The sequence below is a fragment of the Epinephelus lanceolatus genome, chromosome 12, assembly GCF_041903045.1.
Source record: "Epinephelus lanceolatus isolate andai-2023 chromosome 12, ASM4190304v1, whole genome shotgun sequence".
NCBI lineage: Eukaryota > Metazoa > Chordata > Actinopteri > Perciformes > Serranidae > Epinephelus > Epinephelus lanceolatus.
The window spans coordinates 42,597,566-42,610,760 of NC_135745.1; positions in this window are offsets into that span (position 1 = coordinate 42,597,566).

The window sequence follows — 13,195 nt, forward strand, 5'->3', positions numbered from 1 at the left end:
GTGGATGTGAAATTTACAACCAAGCACAAGACGTCATAAGTGATATTTGTGAACACTGATCAAAGTGATAAATGAGATGAATTGATGAGATTTGATGGTGAGAAAAGGCGAGCAGAAAACAGTCAGTCAGCATGTGTGCAGTTGGTGGACGGTCCCTTGTTTCTGAGGATCATCAGCAGAGAGAGTCCACAGCAGTACACCAGACTCTTCACTATCAGCACTGTGTACAGCACACAGAGCAGCTTCACTTGGTACTGAGGTGGGACAGCAGCAACAGCTGGTAGAAGTAGTAGAATATTGTATATATTTCAGATTGTCTACTTTAATATTTTATTATTTATTTTATTTTAATGTCTACTTTAATATTTTATTTTATTCATTTCATTGTCTATTTTAGTATCTCATTTATATCTTCATCTTTATCTCTTGTTTCCATTCATGCTGTATTTCTATTTCTACTTTGCACGGAGCATTGGAACAAAAACAATTTCCCCCCGGGGATTAATAAAGTATTCTGAATCTGAATCTGAAGTGACGGTGGAGGTGGTGTTGAAGCTGCTGGTGGAAAAGTAGAATTCTGCGGCACCACATTAGAAAGAAGGAAAAATACAAAGTCAGGTGATTTGAAGAGTGAAAATGATCAATTCAAGTATAAAGTATAAAAAGCTTCTTTTTTGTTTGTGGCACAGATTTGGTATTTTTGTAAACTTTGGGATCTCCACTAGAATGTCAAATAAAGTTCAGAGGGTTAGTTTGTAAAGACGAAGCCAGCGGAGGCTTCACAAGAGTTTCAGTCCAGGTGTGCTCCTCATATGTGAAGCAGTGGTTATGGTGCTGTTCTCTGGAAGGAGCTCAGGGCTCTGCTCTCTACTTCCTCCATGTAGAGGTCAGACACAATGGGAGACACTGGTGAAGCCACCACAGCTGAGCTTCTGCCTGTAAAAACCCTGGTTGGATTTGAAACAGCTGGTATTCAGGCAGAGGTTGGGGCCAAAAAGTTCTCCAAATTCAATGACAAAATATGGAGTTAGTAAGTGAGCTTTAAAAGCACACATAGAAGTGTTTTCTGATCTGATGAAACTATCAGCAGGACCACATCATTTGTCTGTGAGAAATAAATCAGTGTGATGATGTGACACCACTGTGGTTAAGGTTTGGTTAGGCACAAACAAGACTTGGTTAGTTTTAGGGAAAGATGGTGGTTTGGGTTCAAATAAGCTCTTTGTTAAGGTGACGGGACCTTTGTCGTCATGGTTACAATAATGAACACGTGATCATTGAATAATACAATTGATATTTCAGTCCTTCTCTCTGTTGTGTGCTGCTGCTGTGAAGAATAAAACCTTCACACTGCTGCCCTCTAGTGTCTGCAACAACACACTGTTTCTAACTGGACTGCTGCTTCACTACAACTGTTTCTACTGTTAGTGCCTTCTGATGATGTTGTGTTTATTGCTTGTGTTTAGTTTCTGTCTTTATATTTTCATTTTTATATCAGTCCTGCCTCTAAGTGTGGAGAAACAGTGCATGTGTGTGTGTGTGTGTGTGTGTGTGTGTGTGTGTTTATGTTCTCTTCATTTCACTCTTTGTCTTTTGTTTGTGTTTCCTGCAGTCAGCGTGTCATTGGCGTGCTGACTGCAGGAATGTCGTCTCCAGTGTTGAAGATAATTTGGCAGTAAATCCAACCGGCCTCACAACTGCAGACCACGTGTAACCACAGCAGCTCAGGACGTCCACATCCAGCGTCTTCACCTCCAAGATGGTCTGAGACCAGCCACTCAGACAGATGATGCAATAATTGGTTTTCACAACCAAAGAATTTCTGCACAAACCATCAGAAGCCGTCTCAGGGAAGCTCATCTGCACGCTCGTCATCCTCAGCAGGGTCTCAAAGGTGAAGTGTGTCAGATTTAAGGGGACTTCATGGCGTCTACTAGTGAAGTGCAGATTGCAACCAGCTGAAACTTCTCCCAGCTAAAAGTCCTTCAGTGTTCATTGCTGAGGAGGTTTTTATCAGGAGCTGAATTATCCACAGAGGACTCTTCCTCTCCAAAACAAACAGACCAGATGATTCAAACCACTAGAAACACTAAATGAAGCAGTTTCATGTTACAAATCAGTTTAATTCCAGCACTGCTCATTGCAGTTGGGCTTCTTACATCAGTGGCTGACATGAAAACATGAATGGCCCTGTGTGGAGCCAGTGTTTAGTTTGTCCATTCTGGGCTACTGTAGAAACATGTGGGTGCAACATGGTGATCTCTGTAGACGAGGACCTGCTCCTTATGTAGATATAAAGGTCTCATTCTAAGTTCAGGAGAACACAACAAATCTTATGTTCAGGTGATTACACACTAAAGAAAACAGACTTATCATATTATATTCCATTTCTGTCAATATGTCCTCCTAAATCCTCCACGCTGGAGCTTTAACTGACTTGAGTTGGAAACTGCTCACCTATGATGGCGTCTGGTACTTTGGAGGTGTGTTCTCTTCACACATGAATCCTGGTTTACACTGTACGGGGCAGATGGCAGAGGCCAGTATGGCGTCATGTTGGCGAGCAGTTTGCTAACGCCAGCATTGTGAACAGAGTGTGTCATGGTGGCAGGGGGCTTATGCTACAGGCTATAAGCTACAGATAATGAACACAGGTGCATTTTATTGATGGCACTTTGAATCCTCAGAGATACTGTGATGAGATCCTGAGAGCCATCGTCATGCCATTCATCCGCCGCCATGACCTCATGTTGCAGCATGATAATGCACGGCCCCATGTTGCAAAGATCTGTACACAATTCCTGGAAGCTGAAAACATCCCACTTGTTGCACGGCCTGCAGACTCAGCAGACATGTCACCCACTGAGCATGTTTGGGATGCTCTGGATCGGCGTGTACGACAGCGTGTTCCACTTCCTGCCAATATCCAGCAGCTTCACACAGCCACTGAAGAGGAGTGGGCCAACAATCAACAACCTGATCAACTCTATGTGAAGGAGATGTGTCGCACTGCAGGAGGCAAATGGTGTCACAGCAGATACTGACTGATTCTTTGGGCTATCTGTGACCAAAAAATGCATTTCTGTAGCGCTCGTCATGTGAAATCCTGATAAATGTCTTTATTCAAGATCAAAGGTGACATTTTAGAGTGTCCTTTTATTGTGACCATCCCAAGACACACCTGTGTAGTAATGATGCTGTTTAATCAGCCACACCTGTCAGGTGGATGGATTATCTTGGAAAAGGAGAAGTGCTCACTAACACAGATTTGAACTCATTTGTGACCAAACTTTGAGAGAAATATATCTATTGAGTGCATAAAAAAGTCTCAGATCTTTAACTTCAACCTGTGAAAAATGGGAGCAAACACAAAAGTGTTGAGTTGAAATGTCTGTTCAGTGTATACAGCCTGATATCACAATGCCTCAAGGTTCTTTACAATCTGTACGTACAACAGCCTCTATCCTTAGAGCCTGGATTCTGGACCCTCTTCATGTGGAGCGACAAACAAACAGAGGCTCAGAGAGATGCAGTGCTTTTCAGAAAGTTTACAGTGTTCTCATCAGCAGGACAAACATGAACTATATGTACTAGATTTAATGATTCATTGAGACTGAGACCGACCTGCTGGAAGGATCATGGTAACAGGTACAAGCCTGAAGTCATCAGAGAATAAGCAACTGACTGAAAGTTAAAGCCAAAAGATTTGTAATGGATTTAAAGGTGTCAACAGAGTATTATCAGCAGGGAGGTTATTCCAGAAGAAAAGGCTCTGCAGCCTGCTGACTTCTTTTAACTCTGGGGACAGACGGGAGCTCTGTATTGTGAGAGCGGAGAGTCCTGACTGAAATATAAAGTTTAAGGAGATCAGACAGGTATGAAGGGACGTTCTCATTTACAGTTTGTAGGTCATCAGAAGCAACTTAAAGTCTAATCTGACATGGATCAGGAGCCAGTGAAGGGAAACTAAAACTGCTGTAATGTTGTTAAATTTTCTAGTTTTATTTCAGATTCTAGCTGCAGCGTTCTGAACCATCTGAAGACTTTTATTACGAGCCGGCAGCAGGCCTGATGAAATGTGATGATGAACAAGTTTGGATGATACAAAGGATGTCTGCATCAGCCACTGATGAAAAGACCTGATTTTAGCTGAATCTATGTTGCCTGGATGAAAGAAGTCGATCGGTAGTTTCTTTAATGAGCTGATCAAAAGAGCGAGTAGGATCAAACCTAACACAAAGATTCTCCACTGTCAGACTTTGAGAGATCACATAGTCGTCTGGAGTTTCTGTTACTTGGTCAAACTGGTGTCTTTGTGGAGCAGGGCCGATGACCAGCATCTGAGTTTCATCTGAGTTTAGGAACAGGAAATGACCTGACATCCAGTCTAAATCATTTGGGAATGATCATCTGCCTCTATAGTCACAAACAGCTGAGTATCATCAGCGTAGAAGTGGAAATTAATTCCATGACTGCTTATAATTTGGCCAAGAGGTCAATCAATTTTCAATCAATTTTATTTATAAAGCCCAATATCACAAATCACAATTTGCCTCACAGGGCTTTACAGCATACGACATCCCTCTGTCCTTATGACCCTCACAGCTGATCAGGAAAAACTCCCCAAAAACCCCTTTAACGGGGAAAAAAAAATGGTAGAAACCTCAGGAAGAGCAACTGAGGAGGGATCCCTCTTCCAGGACGGACAGACGTGCAATAGATGTCGTACAGAACAGATCAACATGATAAATTAACAGTAATCCGCATGACACAATGAGACAGAGAGAGAGAGAGAGAGATGCAGGTAATGACAGTAGCTTACAACAACATTATTGAAAGTAATAATATTATAGTTATAGTTCTGGCTACTGTGGTACAATATGTTGAAAGTATGTATTAATATCTGGCACTATACATGTGTGAAATATGTTATGAACACAGGAGGGAGCCAAACACAGGACACACACAGGGTGGTGGTGGTGAGAAAAGAGCTTTTATTGTGGAGGAGGGACTGATGGCTGGGAATGGGAATCTGGTGGTAACTGGGAAGAATGGAGATAATGGAGGACGGGGCTGGTGTGAGCGTGGAATGAGGGGGAAGTGTGGCAGGAAGGGGCAGCTTCCAGATTAGACGGCTGCTGGCAGGTAAGCAGGGAGACAAGTGTTGGACTGGAGGGAGGAAATGTGTGTTTTGAAACATTTCAGCTGGTTTGGATCAAAACTTGTGAAGGCCATAGTGTTTTTGGACCCAAAAGCTGACACAGACACAGAAGGGTGGATGATGATGGTGCATTGTTTTGGAAGAATAAATGGGGGAATGAGGGAGGCTGGTGTTGGCAGGGGCAGGTGTGAGAGGGAGGAGAGGAGCTGGGAGCAGCTGGGACTGTGGGAAGCTGGCAGGAGAGTGTAAAGGCTGGCTTGAAGGCTGTTGGTGCGGATCAAGTTGGTGAGTCGGTGGGGAAGTGGACGCTGGAGATCCTCGGCACAGGAGACAACAGGAAGTAAGCAGCTGGAAAACACACAAGGATAACTCCAGTATAAACAACACTGAGCAGCTGAGAGAGTGACTGCCACTGAATCTGTCCATCAGTGAGTGATGCCCCCTGGTTCTTATACTGCGTGGTGATGACATCATTGGAGACTGAAGTGGAGATGGAATCAGAAGCTCCGCCCACAACACACACAAACAGGTAAACAGACAGGGGAGGTGGAAACATGAGGGAGACAGGGAGAGGAGCACATGAAGAACTTGGAGTCACAGAGCCGTGACAAAAATAGCTGTATGTGTCTGTTTAATATGTAGTATATGAATTACAAATGACATTTACAGTGCTTACCTAAGCTGTTTCCTCATATGAACTCTAGACTATTTCCAGAGAATCAGGTCCTGACGTCTGGAGTTGCCCGTTCACACATGTAGCACACAACAGATTTTGACATGTATGCTGTGGTTGTAATTCAGTGTTTTAAGATAGAAATAAAAGCACTTTAATTTGATGTGAAATCAGGACGTCCTTTCCCTCATTAGCTCCAGCTTCACAGCGGAGCGTTCAGGCCCAGTCAAAACAATCCTGCAGTCAAAACCAAACCAAAGAGGACAGAAGCAATCAGTCCAGAGACGACTGAATTGTCCCTAACAATAATTGAGATGTTCAAAAATGTAATATAAGCACTGCTGTCTGTCAGAGTATTTGTTAGCCTCCAGGTATTTTGACTTGTATAAAGTTTGGACTGCAGTGTGGCGTCTTTCCTCTGACCGGTTGCTCTGTGTCTCTGTCTCTGCGTCCCCCTCGCTGAAAGACACCTTTGCTCTGTTTGGGACTGTCTCCAGACTCATGCTTCCCACTGAAGCTGCAGCTGTGAGCTGCACTTTATCACAGGTGGTGAAGTTAACATGTGTGTGGACAATAGACCGCACAATGGGGAGAATTAGGGGAGAGCGGGTATGGTTGTAACAATGGGATGGTTGTAACAACAGCACTTTGACCAAGAGGGGATGACCTATGAGTCATGGAATACATTTATTGTATGAGCACTTCCTTCCTGATCCTGCATGTGATATTTCGTAGCTGTGTGAAGAAGTGTGCAGGTTTTACAGCCAAAATTCTCATTTTCAGACATTTTTTGGACCAAATCTATATTTTGATGAATTCTGCTGCTGTTGAAGTTTGAATCATGTAACTTGTATTAGATTAGAGAGTTGTGTCGTGGGTAAAATGTGAGTCATTTCATCTTTGCTCATTTCAAAGCACCATGCTGCTACAGCTGGCTAAACAATGGCTGACAGAGGAGGATGTGGGCTGGTTGTGACAGAGTTTGAAAAGTCTTACAACTAACCCCAATGATAATTGAAGACATTTTCTCTTTCTATCTTACTCATTGTTTCAGCATGCCAGGAGAGTTGGTGAGAAAAAATAAGACACGTAGTCAAATGTGCATCAGATGAGGTGAGGCAGGGAAAGACAGTAAGGCAGGGCCACACCTGGACTGTTGGGGGCCCCAAGCACATTTGCTTTGGGGGCCCTCCTCACAGTAACCATGGCACTACAACAACTCATGTGTATTGTATATATGAGTTGAAGCACTCATCATGTACAAATAAGCATGTAAAAAGTGAAGTGGGAGCAGTTAGCAGCAACACTATCTTTAAGTGGACCACAGTAAATACAGTATTTGTCTATTACCCCCTGATCCTATGAATGAAAGATGAAGCTTGATGCATATTTTAGTGTCATGTGTTAACTGTAGAGGGCTGAATCTCAGCTGTCTGATAAAGGATACGAGCAAAAGATCTGATGCACAAGGCAACCATATGGTAAAGAAGATACATTTCAAATATCTGATAATATTGTGTAAGGTCTGGTGCAGTGATCAAATGAGACAGAAAGACAAAAGGAGCACTGTTAAAATAAAACTTTGATATTGGCCAAAAGATAAAACATGGGCCCTGACATTTAATGCTGATAGTATTTGTTGAAGCTGCGGCTGTACTGGGTCTGTGTTAGTACTGACTGAGACTGGATGTGGATCAACTGAGTCTGTGATTGTACTGCTTGATGATCCAGCATCTCCTCTTGCTCTGTTTCATCTGTCTCTCATGGAAGTTGTAAACACTGACACCTGCTTTGAAACAAGGGGGAGGCGGGGCCTAGCATAATTATCAGTGCGTATACGCAACTTGTGTAGTGAGCGTACGGCCGCCCGGCTCTGTTTGTGGGACATTTCCAGCGCTCTTGGGGGCCCCGTGCTCACCACAGGGCCCAAAGCAGTAAGCTCTGCAGTAAGCTCAGTCCCCAAAGATGACTCTATCTGCTGTTTGACATTTAGCAGATACTGCAAAACGTTACTTGACCTCAGAGAAAGAGGATCAACACAGCTGCCCCGTGTGGGCGATCACAGCAGTCACAACATCCTCACTGCACAGAAAGAGGATGTCTTGACTAGTTACTGAACTGAGGCAGCAAACTTCCACGAGAGGTACGCAGCATCTGACAGGTCCAGAGTTAGTGACTTACACCTTATACAAAGTCTTTATTAGTGTGTGTGTCTTTTTTTGTTCTTGTCATTTCTGTAACTGTGTTAATTCTTCACTCTTATTGTTACAACTGAGCCCCATAGTGGGACAGGTTGTAACACTGGAACTCCTTGTATTTGACATCAGTTCATGCAATCTGTGGTGTAGTTGGAGAAGTTGGAAACTTTGCTTTTTGTAGTGGACAAAAAAGGGAACTTTGTGTCAAGATTTGAGAGCTTGAGCACAAAACTTGAGCCAGTTATAGGTGCTGAGACAAAAAGTGTCACAACCATACCTGGTCTCCCCTATACCTGATCACAAGTGTTTTCACTTAGTTTCTGTTTTCCACCTCCGATGAAGAGCAGCACACAGCCGCTTCCCTAAACTTTGTCTCATCCAGAGAGAGTCCCAAACGGCTCTGTGTCTGTCAGACGGTCTGAATAACGTCATGCACAGCAGAGTATAGAGCAGCTGGAGTTTTTCTTGATATATTGTGACTTTATTCTCATTAAATCATGACTTTGTTTTATCAAAATATTATTCTGGACTTCTCAGAGAACACAGATATGTGGGATATGTTTTGACTGTGCAGAGAGTTTTGAACATGAGCAGAAATCTTGCTGAAACACATGTGAGCTATTAAAGTCCAGGAGTTTATAAATGAATTCAAATCAATGAATGTATCATTGACATGAATGGCTGCCACATGCACATTTAAAGAGGTTACTTCCCCAAACAAAAGACACAAAGGAGGACTCAAATATTTGACAGCTATACAGAATGCCTGAGAGCCTTACTCTATTATATTCCATTATATTCTTATATCTTGAATTGTCACCTGCTGCCTGAATTTTGTCTTTTCCTTCACATGAATAAAGACATTTCTGGTGGACGACCCCCAGACCCCCCGCTTCATATGTGCCCCCCCCAAAGAATGTTTGGAGAGCCGGGGTAGATATACTGCAGGCTGATGAGCTGATGAGAGGCAGGTGAGCAGACTGGGAGAGGTGATGAGCAGATTGCAGACAGGTGTGCATGATGAGCAGAACCAGGAGCCAGGAGAATCACTGTCACATCATGACACCAGCCACTGTTAGTGTAACAACAGATTCCTCCAGCTTTCCTTTTACCTGACAGTTGTGTGTGGTGATCGGCTCTGAACAGCTGGAAGTCTGCCAGCTGCAGCGCAGAGTACGCTATCCATCCACACAGAAACGTTTACATGAAGCACAAAACACAAGATGAAGAAAAGTCTGTGTTTTTCCACCAGATTGAGGAACAGACAAAAGGTTCAGTCTGTGAGAACCTCAGCTTTCTATCAGAGCTAGTAGAAGTAGTGCTAATATTTGTAATAGTAGAATTTACTGTGTTGTATTAGTCGCAGGAGGAAAAGGATCTGAATTCTTTTTACAAGTAGGAACAACAATAATACCAGTGATACTTGTCCTTTACTGGTTTTTGTCCACTAGATGGCACTGTGGGGATTTGTGGTCAGCATCATCCTGTCGTCATGGCGACCATCATCAGCATCATGTGGATCCTCTTGCACTTCCTGTGACTGACCACAGGGTGGTGCTCTTTCTCTGTGATGTTTAATGTCAGCACCAGCAGCAAACACAGAAATCCAGCATGTGATAAAGTTTGGTTTGAAATCTGTCACACAGCCATGTTGGAAGAGCTGATTTATTGGTGTGACACCTATCTAAGAGCGTAAAGAGACATGTGATGTCATAGAACAGAGCCATGCTTCATGTTATTAGTAACACTTGTGCTTTTCCTTCTGTGACAAGTCAAAATGTCTGCTGTGAAAAAGGCCTGTTGTCACACAGCAGCAGCCTCATCTGTCCGCCGCAGGGGCTGATGGGAGGTCTGAGGAGCTGTTAGAAACCACGTGGCCCTCGTCTGATCTCACAGCTCGTCCTTGTTTGGCCTCAGCTGCATCAGAGCGCCACTTCTCCCCAGGTTCACCAGAGGAAACACCACTGCACAAAATGCTTTTCCTCCCAGCTGCTGCTCTGTGCTGTCTGTGTTCAGGTGAGTGTTTCCAGCCAATCAGGAGCCCACAAACTCAACCTTTAACAAACACTGTCACACTCACCTTCATCTACCTGTCTGTTTCTCTACAGCGCTGGTTGCCATGGCAGCAGAGCAGCTGATTCAGGATGATTTAACATTGACCAGGAGAGTTGGTGAAAACGTCTCCTTCACCTGTCGAAACACTGACCAGTGTGATAGTAATTATGTACTCTGGTTCCAGAAGAGAGACACAGAAACATTCACAGTGATTCTGTATATTAATAGGCATAGTGGTTACATAGATAAGGACAGTTACAATCATCCTCAGAAAGATGATTTCTCAGCTGTGTATGAACAGAATGTCTGTGAGTTGCAGATCCAGACAGTTAAACTCAATCATTCAGCCACCTACTACTGCTACTGTGGAAAGATGCTCCCCACAGTGAGAAAAGATCCCTGCAGCCTGAACAAAAACCTCCAGATGAACAGATGTCAAACAGTGTTTGTGACAGGAAGAGAGCAGTAAAGCACAGCCCAGGTTCACATATTTCACCTCCATCTCAGCCAGAGTCACAAACACACTGAACTGAGGGATTTATTTTCTTTACTGCTGTCAGGATTTATTCAATATTATATTGATTCATATTTTTATCAGATATTCCAGCAGCTTTATTGTTGTTCCACACAGTGAGGACAAACTAGAAACACAGAGGAACAACAATGAAGGAAAATAAAGAGAAAAGAAAAGATCAAAGTCAATAAAATAATAATTCAGATCAAAGGATAAAATGACAGATATTTTTTAAAAGTAAGACTTCAATCTAATTTACAAATAGAACAAAATGAGCTGAGGACAGTTTTCTCACTTGTTTTTCTAGTGACACAGAGGAACAACGATCAAAGATATGACAAAAGAAAGAAAACAATAACATGAAATGAATAATACACATAAATGGGATAAAAACACAAGGATGTCCTTTTGAATCAAACAGTGCCTCATTAATAACATAGAGCAAAACAACATTTGAGGAGAACTGCTGCTGAAAGAACACTTTGAAGAACGTATGAACCCGACCATCACGTCCTCCATGAAGGAGCAGAGTCTGAAGACTCGGGAGAACTCTCCTCCACATCTCTGGCAGAGGTCACTGAGGTCGTCACAGGGCTGACAACTTTTCAAGAAACCTTGGAGTGAGATTCAGCGGGGCCGACCACAGTTTTGTCGTTTAGGCCTCCACATAAAGGTTTTGTTTGTCAGCTGATTTGGTAGATGTGATCCTGATCCCCTGCATCCTAACGGATGTTTGGGGCGCCTGCTGGAGATGGATAGGGCCTAATACCTTACATACAAATACCATACAGAGAGAGACACTGGTGGTATAGTGGGGGTCTGGGGGTCCTCCCCCACAACATTTTGGATGTGGTAGACGTGACTTCCTGCATTCTGGTGGGTTTAGGGGCAGCATTCTGGAGATGGGCAATACCTACATTCATTCAAAGCCACCCTGACTCGCAGGGCCTTCACAAGTGAACCTGCATTCAGCTCAGAGTGACTCAACTAGTGGAAACCAGAAACTAGGACTTGCCTATGTGGCATATAGCCTATTACTTTGTAGACACAAGACCCATTTTGGATTTAAAGCAAAATTCATGGTTGAATATATTTTGATTAAGATCGAACTAAAATATTTTTTTGGGAATAATAATATATTTTGTGTATTATTGTAGTCTAAAGAGCATTTCATGATATATTTCTAACATAATGTGGCCTATTACACCGACATACATTTATACTATAAAATAAATGCTGTGTGGATATTAATATAAATGTGTCTCTTGCATTTGTCATGAATCATGTTTCTAATTTGCCTTGTTTTGCATCACTTTAGTGTGCTGGCTACCAAATGAACTCATAAGTGCAATTCCAACCACATCATTTCAATCACATAAACAAACAATGGCTCAGTTCTGCTAAATATGTCCATCAATGAGCATATGCTCAGTTAGCGCCCAACATTTATGACAGCAGAATTTTTGGCCTATCTACTGCTTGCTCTGCCCAGCTGCTTGAAAGGATGGCTGCTGCAGCAACAGGCTACTATTTTAATTTAGCTGCTAACATAAAGTACTCTTTGCTACTAATTTAGCATTTTTGACATTTACAAAGCTCCAAATGCCTTTACATGCTCTCACAACACATATAAGGAACTAAATGTAAAGTTTAAAAGCTAAAGACTAACCGCTAAGGATCCCACGGAGAAAAAGGCTTGACTCCACAGCATGAAAGTTAGTATTCTGCAGACATTAAAAAAACTACCTAAAATTATTGTTTTCATTCAGTCATCCAAAAAATGACCTATAAAATACATGCACATAATTGCAATACCATTCTAAAACAGTAAACCATTGTGGAACCTAGTAGTTGAGACTATTTTACTGGTTACAAAATAAGCACATTCAAATCTTGTTTGTCCCTCTTGGACAGATTTATTTTTAACTTAAGCGCAGACAGTGAAATGTCAAAATATAAGCCAACCAGTAGCACTTGTATAACAAAAAATAAAGTGCTTTCTTATTCCCTGAACACTGAGAAATAAAGAAAATAAAAAAGATTGAACATGGCACATAGTGTGACAGCACATACATAGCAATCAAGTACAGCAACTACACCCAATAGTACCCAACTGTAGCCGCGGTACAAACCACACCCTACAAACCACGCGCACGATGCTAAACCGTGCTAAACAGAAGAAGAAGAACGATGAAGATCGGCGGAGATGGCGATGGTGACTCAGGTAAGACTTCTACTCAAACATTGTTTTAAATGCTGACGTTACTTTTACTTGAGCTTTGTGTCGTCTTTTGGGGAACTACCCATTGGTCCGACCATATTAAACCCACTGTTCTGAGGTCTGTTCCGAAATCATCATGATGCCCTGTGGTTAAGGTCTGGTTAGGTTTAGGCACAAAAAACACTTGGTTAGGATCAGGAAAAGATCATAGTGTGGGTTAAAATGAAAAAGAAAGTGACAAACACATAAGCTGTGAGCCTGCTCCGCCTCAAGCCTTTCCCAGCTGACCCAGAGCCGGTCGCGGCGCACCATCAAGGCAGAAATACGCCCGCCGGGAGCCGTTCAGCACTGCGGACCGTTGGACTAATGGGCT